The 12,032-nt window shown below is 45.7% G+C and overlaps 7 non-coding genes and 2 pseudogenes across 7 annotated transcripts; all 9 read left to right on the top strand.

Annotated features, from left to right (window-relative positions):
• Positions 1 to 745: 745 nt before the first annotated feature.
• On the top strand, positions 746 to 837 carry LOC141180045 (U2 spliceosomal RNA; annotated as a pseudogene).
• A 775-nt stretch (positions 838 to 1,612) lies between these two features.
• On the top strand, positions 1,613 to 1,830 carry LOC141179948 (U2 spliceosomal RNA; annotated as a pseudogene).
• Positions 1,831 to 2,945: 1,115 nt separating this feature from the next.
• LOC141179472 (U2 spliceosomal RNA) lies at positions 2,946 to 3,136 on the top strand. The gene has a single exon (XR_012255484.1). It is a non-coding gene; the product is annotated as a U2 spliceosomal RNA (small nuclear RNA).
• Positions 3,137 to 4,251: 1,115 nt separating this feature from the next.
• LOC141180543 (U2 spliceosomal RNA) lies at positions 4,252 to 4,442 on the top strand. The gene has a single exon (XR_012256278.1). It is a non-coding gene; the product is annotated as a U2 spliceosomal RNA (small nuclear RNA).
• Positions 4,443 to 5,557: 1,115 nt separating this feature from the next.
• On the top strand, positions 5,558 to 5,748 carry LOC141180542 (U2 spliceosomal RNA). The gene has a single exon (XR_012256277.1). It is a non-coding gene; the product is annotated as a U2 spliceosomal RNA (small nuclear RNA).
• Positions 5,749 to 6,863: 1,115 nt separating this feature from the next.
• Positions 6,864 to 7,054, top strand: LOC141180541 (U2 spliceosomal RNA). Its single transcript, XR_012256276.1, has one exon. It is a non-coding gene; the product is annotated as a U2 spliceosomal RNA (small nuclear RNA).
• Positions 7,055 to 8,169: 1,115 nt separating this feature from the next.
• Positions 8,170 to 8,360, top strand: LOC141180538 (U2 spliceosomal RNA). The gene has a single exon (XR_012256274.1). It is a non-coding gene; the product is annotated as a U2 spliceosomal RNA (small nuclear RNA).
• A 1,118-nt stretch (positions 8,361 to 9,478) lies between these two features.
• LOC141180537 (U2 spliceosomal RNA) lies at positions 9,479 to 9,669 on the top strand. Its single transcript, XR_012256273.1, has one exon. It is a non-coding gene; the product is annotated as a U2 spliceosomal RNA (small nuclear RNA).
• A 1,115-nt stretch (positions 9,670 to 10,784) lies between these two features.
• LOC141180536 (U2 spliceosomal RNA) lies at positions 10,785 to 10,975 on the top strand. The gene has a single exon (XR_012256272.1). It is a non-coding gene; the product is annotated as a U2 spliceosomal RNA (small nuclear RNA).
• The last annotated feature ends 1,057 nt before the right edge of the window (positions 10,976 to 12,032 follow it).

The raw sequence follows: 12,032 nt of genomic DNA, 5'->3' as shown, positions 1-12,032 counted from the left end.
TGCCCTTGTTATCAACAGCAGCCTTTTAAACTCACCTGAGCTAACAGGTATGTGCGCTGGTTACTCTGCTGCGCTTAAAATTTCTTTTTTGGTTTGCTACAATGCCTTTTCTGAAACGTTGTCTCCTTCTGCTGGAACACTGACTTCTTTCATTTAATGCCTGCAGACTATAAAAGAGAACCCAACCCAAAAAGTTTGGTTGATTAGTCTGTGGCATTCTGTTAAACTGTTGCTTATGGCGGTCTCTGTGAGCTTCTCAGCGACATTCAGCCAGCCAGGTATCCTGCCTGCAGTAGATGGAATGTGGCAATGGAACGCTGGCTGCGCGTGTCATAATAGGCTCTGAGCCTTTATATACCTGTGCACAGCAGCAGCCACCTTCAGTCTGCTGCTGGACAGCCAGCAGCAGCAGCAGCAGCAGGAGAGGTATGTAATCAGGAGCCCTCCTGCTAAGGGTAGACAGCTGCTCGTTCCACCCCACCCCCCGCCTTAATTGGTTCTCCTCCCTTCCAACGGTGTTGAGGCGGGTGGGAACAGCAGGGGGTGAAGGTGCTGTGTTTAAAGAGGTGGAGTTATGCAGATCTAAAACGCGTGGATTGCAGCAGCAGCAAGCCGAAAAGTGCAGGCATGTAAGGGATCTAGAGGTTGACAACATGTCTTCTTAACGGGAGTCCAGGAGCTCATCTCCACAAATGGACTTTTCAGGATCCTTGGGTGGCTCCGTAGTTTGAAACCAATTCTGGTTATCGCTTCTCGGCCTTTTGGCTAAGATCAAGTGTAGTATCTTTTGAAAAGGCGGTTTTGGATGTTGGCCGCCCTAGTAGATTGATACATTATGCACACTGGGGTTTAGGCGCTTGTTAGTACGCCAGGTGGCTAATATAGTCATCTGGTGGAAAGCATGGCCCCCCAGGATCGACGCCATTGGGCCGGGGAAGATCGAAAGCCCGAAGTGTGAAGTGCCCCAGGAGTGGTGACCCTGGGGTGCCTTAACTCACTGGGATTGGGAACCCCACTTGAGTTTATGGCACATTTGCACAAGCACTTCAAATTTTCTTTCTTCGCACACACCCTTATTCCGGGCCTTCTGGCCTTAGGATGGGGAATTTTTCAATTCCCGGTCGAAGGTCCGGGCAGTATTATACTGTGAAACCTTCACTATTTATTTAATTTCTTTGTCACTGTGTGTCCACTTATTCACGTGTGTCACGTCCTACTAGGATTTTGTCGGGATGCGGTTCCCTTACGGGTTCCTCTCTTGGCAGGTCTAGGGGGGGAGTGTGTGGCCATCAGGTTCCGCTCCCCCCTGAACCCCTCTGGCTCTCCTCTTTCGGGAGGAGAGCGTTGTTGGCTCCCCTCTTCCGGGAGGGGAGCACAGTCTTTGGCTCCCAGTGCCTTGCTCGGGTGAGAACTCGGGCAGGTGCTGGGGGTAAGATTGGGTCGCCTCTGGCTTCGGCTGGAGGTGGCTTTTTGTCCCTGTTCCTCGCTGTGGCCTTTTGGCTCGGAGGGACGGGGAATGGTTTGGGGGACCCTTCTCCTTTTGGAGAGGGTTTCAAGAAGACCAGCATCCTAGTGCACTTTTTTTGTGGCACTTGTCACTTTTTTAAGCGCACTCGGGTTTTGTACACGAATTCGGGCTAAAAAAAAAAAAAAAAAAAAAAAAAAAAAAAAAAAAAATCTGTTCTTATCAGTTTAATATCTGATACGTCCCCTATCTGGGGACCATATATTAAATGGATTTTTAGAACAGGGAGATGGAAAAAGAGCTTGCTCTGTCCACTCCACGCATTGACCTGGTATTGCAGTATCTCCAGGACCGGTGCACCCCTTCTTTAATGCAGTTTCTAAAATCAGAAAGAATTGAATTCAATGTTTTTTGTTCATTTTGCTTGTTTGTCGGATTTTGGGATGGACTCTTTGGCTTTGCTTTTCTTCTCCTCATTGGATTTTTCATGTTCAAAGTTGCAGAAGCCAGATTACAAGCTCATTTTGGTTCAACTTCAGCAACTGTGCATTGCATTGCCATGTAATGTGATGCAATGCTATCTTTCTAGCTCTCCCTTTTTACTTCCTTTTGGATAAACAGACATATTAGGCAAGCATTTTGGAGCTTTCACCTAAATAACTACAGGTGGTGAGATAAGCTGCACAATATAATTGACCTTTCAGTATATTGTTGCACACACACCATCTATTTAGCAAATGCCCTTGTTATCAACAGCAGCCTTTTAAACTCACCTGAGCTAACAGGTATGTGCGCTGGTTACTCTGCTGCGCTTAAAATTTCTTTTTTGGTTTGCTACAATGCCTTTTCTGAAACGTTGTCTCCTTCTGCTGGAACACTGACTTCTTTCATTTAATGCCTGCAGACTATAAAAGAGAACCCAACCCAAAAAGTTTGGTTGATTAGTCTGTGGCATTCTGTTAAACTGTTGCTTATGGCGGTCTCTGTGAGCTTCTCAGCGACATTCAGCCAGCCAGGTATCCTGCCTGCAGTAGATGGAATGTGGCAATGGAACGCTGGCTGCGCGTGTCATAATAGGCTCTGAGCCTTTATATACCTGTGCACAGCAGCAGCCACCTTCAGTCTGCTGCTGGACAGCCAGCAGCAGCAGCAGCAGGAGAGGTATGTAATCAGGAGCCCTCCTGCTAAGGGTAGACAGCTGCTCGTTCCACCCCACCCCCCGCCTTAATTGGTTCTCCTCCCTTCCAACGGTGTTGAGGCGGGTGGGAACAGCAGGGGGTGAAGGTGCTGTGTTTAAAGAGGTGGAGTTATGCAGATCTAAAACGCGTGGATTGCAGCAGCAGCAAGCCGAAAAGTGCAGGCATGTAAGGGATCTAGAGGTTGACAACATGTCTTCTTAACGGGAGTCCAGGAGCTCATCTCCACAAATGGACTTTTCAGGATCCTTGGGTGGCTCCGTAGTTTGAAACCAATTCTGGTTATCGCTTCTCGGCCTTTTGGCTAAGATCAAGTGTAGTATCTGTTCTTATCAGTTTAATATCTGATACGTCCCCTATCTGGGGACCATATATGAAATGGATTTTTAGAACAGGGAGATGGAAAAAGAGCTTGCTCTGTCCACTCCACGCATTGACCTGGTATTGCAGTATCTCCAGGACCGGTGCACCCCTTCTTTAATGCAGTTTCTAAAATCAGAAAGAATTGAATTCAATGTTTTTTGTTCATTTTGCTTGTTTGTCGGATTTTGGGATGGACTCTTTGGCTTTGCTTTTCTTCTCCTCATTGGATTTTTCATGTTCAAAGTTGCAGAAGCCAGATTACAAGCTCATTTTGGTTCAACTTCAGCAACTGTGCATTGCATTGCCATGTAATGTGATGCAATGCTATCTTTCTAGCTCTCCCTTTTTACTTCCTTTTGGATAAACAGACATATTAGGCAAGCATTTTGGAGCTTTCACCTAAATAACTACAGGTGGTGAGATAAGCTGCACAATATAATTGACCTTTCAGTATATTGTTGCACACACACCATCTATTTAGCAAATGCCCTTGTTATCAACAGCAGCCTTTTAAACTCACCTGAGCTAACAGGTATGTGCGCTGGTTACTCTGCTGCGCTTAAAATTTCTTTTTTGGTTTGCTACAATGCCTTTTCTGAAACGTTGTCTCCTTCTGCTGGAACACTGACTTCTTTCATTTAATGCCTGCAGACTATAAAAGAGAACCCAACCCAAAAAGTTTGGTTGATTAGTCTGTGGCATTCTGTTAAACTGTTGCTTATGGCGGTCTCTGTGAGCTTCTCAGCGACATTCAGCCAGCCAGGTATCCTGCCTGCAGTAGATGGAATGTGGCAATGGAACGCTGGCTGCGCGTGTCATAATAGGCTCTGAGCCTTTATATACCTGTGCACAGCAGCAGCCACCTTCAGTCTGCTGCTGGACAGCCAGCAGCAGCAGCAGCAGGAGAGGTATGTAATCAGGAGCCCTCCTGCTAAGGGTAGACAGCTGCTCGTTCCACCCCACCCCCCGCCTTAATTGGTTCTCCTCCCTTCCAACGGTGTTGAGGCGGGTGGGAACAGCAGGGGGTGAAGGTGCTGTGTTTAAAGAGGTGGAGTTATGCAGATCTAAAACGCGTGGATTGCAGCAGCAGCAAGCCGAAAAGTGCAGGCATGTAAGGGATCTAGAGGTTGACAACATGTCTTCTTAACGGGAGTCCAGGAGCTCATCTCCACAAATGGACTTTTCAGGATCCTTGGGTGGCTCCGTAGTTTGAAACCAATTCTGGTTATCGCTTCTCGGCCTTTTGGCTAAGATCAAGTGTAGTATCTGTTCTTATCAGTTTAATATCTGATACGTCCCCTATCTGGGGACCATATATTAAATGGATTTTTAGAACAGGGAGATGGAAAAAGAGCTTGCTCTGTCCACTCCACGCATTGACCTGGTATTGCAGTATCTCCAGGACCGGTGCACCCCTTCTTTAATGCAGTTTCTAAAATCAGAAAGAATTGAATTCAATGTTTTTTGTTCATTTTGCTTGTTTGTCGGATTTTGGGATGGACTCTTTGGCTTTGCTTTTCTTCTCCTCATTGGATTTTTCATGTTCAAAGTTGCAGAAGCCAGATTACAAGCTCATTTTGGTTCAACTTCAGCAACTGTGCATTGCATTGCCATGTAATGTGATGCAATGCTATCTTTCTAGCTCTCCCTTTTTACTTCCTTTTGGATAAACAGACATATTAGGCAAGCATTTTGGAGCTTTCACCTAAATAACTACAGGTGGTGAGATAAGCTGCACAATATAATTGACCTTTCAGTATATTGTTGCACACACACCATCTATTTAGCAAATGCCCTTGTTATCAACAGCAGCCTTTTAAACTCACCTGAGCTAACAGGTATGTGCGCTGGTTACTCTGCTGCGCTTAAAATTTCTTTTTTGGTTTGCTACAATGCCTTTTCTGAAACGTTGTCTCCTTCTGCTGGAACACTGACTTCTTTCATTTAATGCCTGCAGACTATAAAAGAGAACCCAACCCAAAAAGTTTGGTTGATTAGTCTGTGGCATTCTGTTAAACTGTTGCTTATGGCGGTCTCTGTGAGCTTCTCAGCGACATTCAGCCAGCCAGGTATCCTGCCTGCAGTAGATGGAATGTGGCAATGGAACGCTGGCTGCGCGTGTCATAATAGGCTCTGAGCCTTTATATACCTGTGCACAGCAGCAGCCACCTTCAGTCTGCTGCTGGACAGCCAGCAGCAGCAGCAGCAGGAGAGGTATGTAATCAGGAGCCCTCCTGCTAAGGGTAGACAGCTGCTCGTTCCACCCCACCCCCCGCCTTAATTGGTTCTCCTCCCTTCCAACGGTGTTGAGGCGGGTGGGAACAGCAGGGGGTGAAGGTGCTGTGTTTAAAGAGGTAGAGTTATGCAGATCTAAAACGCGTGGATTGCAGCAGCAGCAAGCCGAAAAGTGCAGGCATGTAAGGGATCTAGAGGTTGACAACATGTCTTCTTAACGGGAGTCCAGGAGCTCATCTCCACAAATGGACTTTTCAGGATCCTTGGGTGGCTCCGTAGTTTGAAACCAATTCTGGTTATCGCTTCTCGGCCTTTTGGCTAAGATCAAGTGTAGTATCTGTTCTTATCAGTTTAATATCTGATACGTCCCCTATCTGGGGACCATATATTAAATGGATTTTTAGAACAGGGAGATGGAAAAAGAGCTTGCTCTGTCCACTCCACGCATTGACCTGGTATTGCAGTATCTCCAGGACCGGTGCACCCCTTCTTTAATGCAGTTTCTAAAATCAGAAAGAATTGAATTCAATGTTTTTTGTTCATTTTGCTTGTTTGTCGGATTTTGGGATGGACTCTTTGGCTTTGCTTTTCTTCTCCTCATTGGATTTTTCATGTTCAAAGTTGCAGAAGCCAGATTACAAGCTCATTTTGGTTCAACTTCAGCAACTGTGCATTGCATTGCCATGTAATGTGATGCAATGCTATCTTTCTAGCTCTCCCTTTTTACTTCCTTTTGGATAAACAGACATATTAGGCAAGCATTTTGGAGCTTTCACCTAAATAACTACAGGTGGTGAGATAAGCTGCACAATATAATTGACCTTTCAGTATATTGTTGCACACACACCATCTATTTAGCAAATGCCCTTGTTATCAACAGCAGCCTTTTAAACTCACCTGAGCTAACAGGTATGTGCGCTGGTTACTCTGCTGCGCTTAAAATTTCTTTTTTGGTTTGCTACAATGCCTTTTCTGAAACGTTGTCTCCTTCTGCTGGAACACTGACTTCTTTCATTTAATGCCTGCAGACTATAAAAGAGAACCCAACCCAAAAAGTTTGGTTGATTAGTCTGTGGCATTCTGTTAAACTGTTGCTTATGGCGGTCTCTGTGAGCTTCTCAGCGACATTCAGCCAGCCAGGTATCCTGCCTGCAGTAGATGGAATGTGGCAATGGAACGCTGGCTGCGCGTGTCATAATAGGCTCTGAGCCTTTATATACCTGTGCACAGCAGCAGCCACCTTCAGTCTGCTGCTGGACAGCCAGCAGCAGCAGCAGCAGGAGAGGTATGTAATCAGGAGCCCTCCTGCTAAGGGTAGACAGCTGCTCGTTCCACCCCACCCCCCGCCTTAATTGGTTCTCCTCCCTTCCAACGGTGTTGAGGCGGGTGGGAACAGCAGGGGGTGAAGGTGCTGTGTTTAAAGAGGTAGAGTTATGCAGATCTAAAACGCGTGGATTGCAGCAGCAGCAAGCCAAAAAGTGCAGGCATGTAAGGGATCTAGAGGTTGACAACATGTCTTCTTAACGGGAGTCCAGGAGCTCATCTCCACAAATGGACTTTTCAGGATCCTTGGGTGGCTCCGTAGTTTGAAACCAATTCTGGTTATCGCTTCTCGGCCTTTTGGCTAAGATCAAGTGTAGTATCTGTTCTTATCAGTTTAATATCTGATACGTCCCCTATCTGGGGACCATATATTAAATGGATTTTTAGAACAGGGAGATGGAAAAAGAGCTTGCTCTGTCCACTCCACGCATTGACCTGGTATTGCAGTATCTCCAGGACCGGTGCACCCCTTCTTTAATGCAGTTTCTAAAATCAGAAAGAATTGAATTCAATGTTTTTTGTTCATTTTGCTTGTTTGTCGGATTTTGGGATGGACTCTTTGGCTTTGCTTTTCTTCTCCTCATTGGATTTTTCATGTTCAAAGTTGCAGAAGCCAGATTACAAGCTCATTTTGGTTCAACTTCAGCAACTGTGCATTGCATTGCCATGTAATGTGATGCAATGCTATCTTTCTAGCTCTCCCTTTTTACTTCCTTTTGGATAAACAGACATATTAGGCAAGCATTTTGGAGCTTTCACCTAAATAACTACAGGTGGTGAGATAAGCTGCACAATATAATTGACCTTTCAGTATATTGTTGCACACACACCATCTATTTAGCAAATGCCCTTGTTATCAACAGCAGCCTTTTAAACTCACCTGAGCTAACAGGTATGTGCGCTGGTTACTCTGCTGCGCTTAAAATTTCTTTTTTGGTTTGCTACAATGCCTTTTCTGAAACGTTGTCTCCTTCTGCTGGAACACTGACTTCTTTCATTTAATGCCTGCAGACTATAAAAGAGAACCCAACCCAAAAAGTTTGGTTGATTAGTCTGTGGCATTCTGTTAAACTGTTGCTTATGGCGGTCTCTGTGAGCTTCTCAGCGACATTCAGCCAGCCAGGTATCCTGCCTGCAGTAGATGGAATGTGGCAATGGAACGCTGGCTGCGCGTGTCATAATAGGCTCTGAGCCTTTATATACCTGTGCACAGCAGCAGCCACCTTCAGTCTGCTGCTGGACAGCCAGCAGCAGCAGCAGCAGGAGAGGTATGTAATCAGGAGCCCTCCTGCTAAGGGTAGACAGCTGCTCGTTCCACCCCACCCCCCGCCTTAATTGGTTCTCCTCCCTTCCAACGGTGTTGAGGCGGGTGGGAACAGCAGGGGGTGAAGGTGCTGTGTTTAAAGAGGTGGAGTTATGCAGATCTAAAACGCGTGGATTGCAGCAGCAGCAAGCCGAAAAGTGCAGGCATGTAAGGGATCTAGAGGTTGACAACATGTCTTCTTAACGGGAGTCCAGGAGCTCATCTCCACAAATGGACTTTTCAGGATCCTTGGGTGGCTCCGTAGTTTGAAACCAATTCTGGTTATCGCTTCTCGGCCTTTTGGCTAAGATCAAGTGTAGTATCTGTTCTTATCAGTTTAATATCTGATACGTCCCCTATCTGGGGACCATATATTAAATGGATTTTTAGAACAGGGAGATGGAAAAAGAGCTTGCTCTGTCCACTCCACGCATTGACCTGGTATTGCAGTATCTCCAGGACCGGTGCACCCCTTCTTTAATGCAGTTTCTAAAATCAGAAAGAATTGAATTCAATGTTTTTTGTTCATTTTGCTTGTTTGTTGGATTTTGGGATGGACTCTTTGGCTTTGCTTTTCTTCTCCTCATTGGATTTTTCATGTTCAAAGTTGCAGAAGCCAGATTACAAGCTCATTTTGGTTCAGCTTCAGCAACTGTGCATTGCATTGCCATGTAATGTGATGCAATGCTATCTTTCTAGCTCTCCCTTTTTACTTCCTTTTGGATAAACAGACATATTAGGCAAGCATTTTGGAGCTTTCACCTAAATAACTACAGGTGGTGAGATAAGCTGCACAATATAATTGACCTTTCAGTATATTGTTGCACACACACCATCTATTTAGCAAATGCCCTTGTTATCAACAGCAGCCTTTTAAACTCACCTGAGCTAACAGGTATGTGCGCTGGTTACTCTGCTGCGCTTAAAATTTCTTTTTTGGTTTGCTACAATGCCTTTTCTGAAACGTTGTCTCCTTCTGCTGGAACACTGACTTCTTTCATTTAATGCCTGCAGACTATAAAAGAGAACCCAACCCAAAAAGTTTGGTTGATTAGTCTGTGGCATTCTGTTAAACTGTTGCTTATGGCGGTCTCTGTGAGCTTCTCAGCGACATTCAGCCAGCCAGGTATCCTGCCTGCAGTAGATGGAATGTGGCAATGGAACGCTGGCTGCGCGTGTCATAATAGGCTCTGAGCCTTTATATACCTGTGCACAGCAGCAGCCACCTTCAGTCTGCTGCTGGACAGCCAGCAGCAGCAGCAGCAGCAGGAGAGGTATGTAATCAGGAGCCCTCCTGCTAAGGGTAGACAGCTGCTCGTTCCACCCCACCCCCCGCCTTAATTGGTTCTCCTCCCTTCCAACGGTGTTGAGGCGGGTGGGAACAGCAGGGGGTGAAGGTGCTGTGTTTAAAGAGGTGGAGTTATGCAGATCTAAAACGCGTGGATTGCAGCAGCAGCAAGCCGAAAAGTGCAGGCATGTAAGGGATCTAGAGGTTGACAACATGTCTTCTTAACGGGAGTCCAGGAGCTCATCTCCACAAATGGACTTTTCAGGATCCTTGGGTGGCTCCGTAGTTTGAAACCAATTCTGGTTATCGCTTCTCGGCCTTTTGGCTAAGATCAAGTGTAGTATCTGTTCTTATCAGTTTAATATCTGATACGTCCCCTATCTGGGGACCATATATTAAATGGATTTTTAGAACAGGGAGATGGAAAAAGAGCTTGCTCTGTCCACTCCACGCATTGACCTGGTATTGCAGTATCTCCAGGACCGGTGCACCCCTTCTTTAATGCAGTTTCTAAAATCAGAAAGAATTGAATTCAATGTTTTTTGTTCATTTTGCTTGTTTGTCGGATTTTGGGATGGACTCTTTGGCTTTGCTTTTCTTCTCCTCATTGGATTTTTCATGTTCAAAGTTGCAGAAGCCAGATTACAAGCTCATTTTGGTTCAACTTCAGCAACTGTGCATTGCATTGCCATGTAATGTGATGCAATGCTATCTTTCTAGCTCTCCCTTTTTACTTCCTTTTGGATAAACAGACATATTAGGCAAGCATTTTGGAGCTTTCACCTAAATAACTACAGGTGGTGAGATAAGCTGCACAATATAATTGACCTTTCAGTATATTGTTGCACACACACCATCTATTTAGCAAATGCCCTTGTTATCAACAGCAGCCTTTTAAACTCACCTGAGCTAACAGGTATGTGCGCTGGTTACTCTGCTGCGCTTAAAATTTCTTTTTTGGTTTGCTACAATGCCTTTTCTGAAACGTTGTCTCCTTCTGCTGGAACACTGACTTCTTTCATTTAATGCCTGCAGACTATAAAAGAGAACCCAACCCAAAAAGTTTGGTTGATTAGTCTGTGGCATTCTGTTAAACTGTTGCTTATGGCGGTCTCTGTGAGCTTCTCAGCGACATTCAGCCAGCCAGGTATCCTGCCTGCAGTAGATGGAATGTGGCAATGGAACGCTGGCTGCGCGTGTCATAATAGGCTCTGAGCCTTTATATACCTGTGCACAGCAGCAGCCACCTTCAGTCTGCTGCTGGACAGCCAGCAGCAGCAGCAGCAGGAGAGGTATGTAATCAGGAGCCCTCCTGCTAAGGGTAGACAGCTGCTCGTTCCACCCCACCCCCCGCCTTAATTGGTTCTCCTCCCTTCCAACGGTGTTGAGGCGGGTGGGAACAGCAGGGGGTGAAGGTGCTGTGTTTAAAGAGGTAGAGTTATGCAGATCTAAAACGCGTGGATTGCAGCAGCAGCAAGCCGAAAAGTGCAGGCATGTAAGGGATCTAGAGGTTGACAACATGTCTTCTTAACGGGAGTCCAGGAGCTCATCTCCACAAATGGACTTTTCAGGATCCTTGGGTGGCTCCGTAGTTTGAAACCAATTCTGGTTATCGCTTCTCGGCCTTTTGGCTAAGATCAAGTGTAGTATCTGTTCTTATCAGTTTAATATCTGATACGTCCCCTATCTGGGGACCATATATTAAATGGATTTTTAGAACAGGGAGATGGAAAAAGAGCTTGCTCTGTCCACTCCACGCATTGACCTGGTATTGCAGTATCTCCAGGACCGGTGCACCCCTTCTTTAATGCAGTTTCTAAAATCAGAAAGAATTGAATTCAATGTTTTTTGTTCATTTTGCTTGTTTGTCGGATTTTGGGATGGACTCTTTGGCTTTGCTTTTCTTCTCCTCATTGGATTTTTCATGTTCAAAGTTGCAGAAGCCAGATTACAAGCTCATTTTGGTTCAACTTCAGCAACTGTGCATTGCATTGCCATGTAATGTGATGCAATGCTATCTTTCTAGCTCTCCCTTTTTACTTCCTTTTGGATAAACAGACATATTAGGCAAGCATTTTGGAGCTTTCACCTAAATAACTACAGGTGGTGAGATAAGCTGCACAATATAATTGACCTTTCAGTATATTGTTGCACACACACCATCTATTTAGCAAATGCCCTTGTTATCAACAGCAGCCTTTTAAACTCACCTGAGCTAACAGGTATGTGCGCTGGTTACTCTGCTGCGCTTAAAATTTCTTTTTTGGTTTGCTACAATGCCTTTTCTGAAACGTTGTCTCCTTCTGCTGGAACACTGACTTCTTTCATTTAATGCCTGCAGACTATAAAAGAGAACCCAACCCAAAAAGTTTGGTTGATTAGTCTGTGGCATTCTGTTAAACTGTTGCTTATGGCGGTCTCTGTGAGCTTCTCAGCGACATTCAGCCAGCCAGGTATCCTGCCTGCAGTAGATGGAATGTGGCAATGGAACGCTGGCTGCGCGTGTCATAATAGGCTCTGAGCCTTTATATACCTGTGCACAGCAGCAGCCACCTTCAGTCTGCTGCTGGACAGCCAGCAGCAGCAGCAGCAGGAGAGGTATGTAATCAGGAGCCCTCCTGCTAAGGGTAGACAGCTGCTCGTTCCACCCCACCCCCCGCCTTAATTGGTTCTCCTCCCTTCCAACGGTGTTGAGGCGGGTGGGAACAGCAGGGGGTGAAGGTGCTGTGTTTAAAGAGGTAGAGTTATGCAGATCTAAAACGCGTGGATTGCAGCAGCAGCAAGCCAAAAAGTGCAGGCATGTAAGGGATCTAGAGGTTGACAACATGTCTTCTTAACGGGAGTCCAGGAGCTCATCTC

This window comes from Phyllobates terribilis, unplaced genomic scaffold (genome assembly GCF_046119375.1).
Source record: "Phyllobates terribilis strain yellow unplaced genomic scaffold, ASM4611937v1 Scaffold_30__1_contigs__length_15301838, whole genome shotgun sequence".
Lineage (NCBI taxonomy): Eukaryota > Metazoa > Chordata > Amphibia > Anura > Dendrobatidae > Phyllobates > Phyllobates terribilis.
Note: the sequence above shows the minus strand (reverse complement) of the source record. Positions and strands in the feature narration are given on the sequence as shown.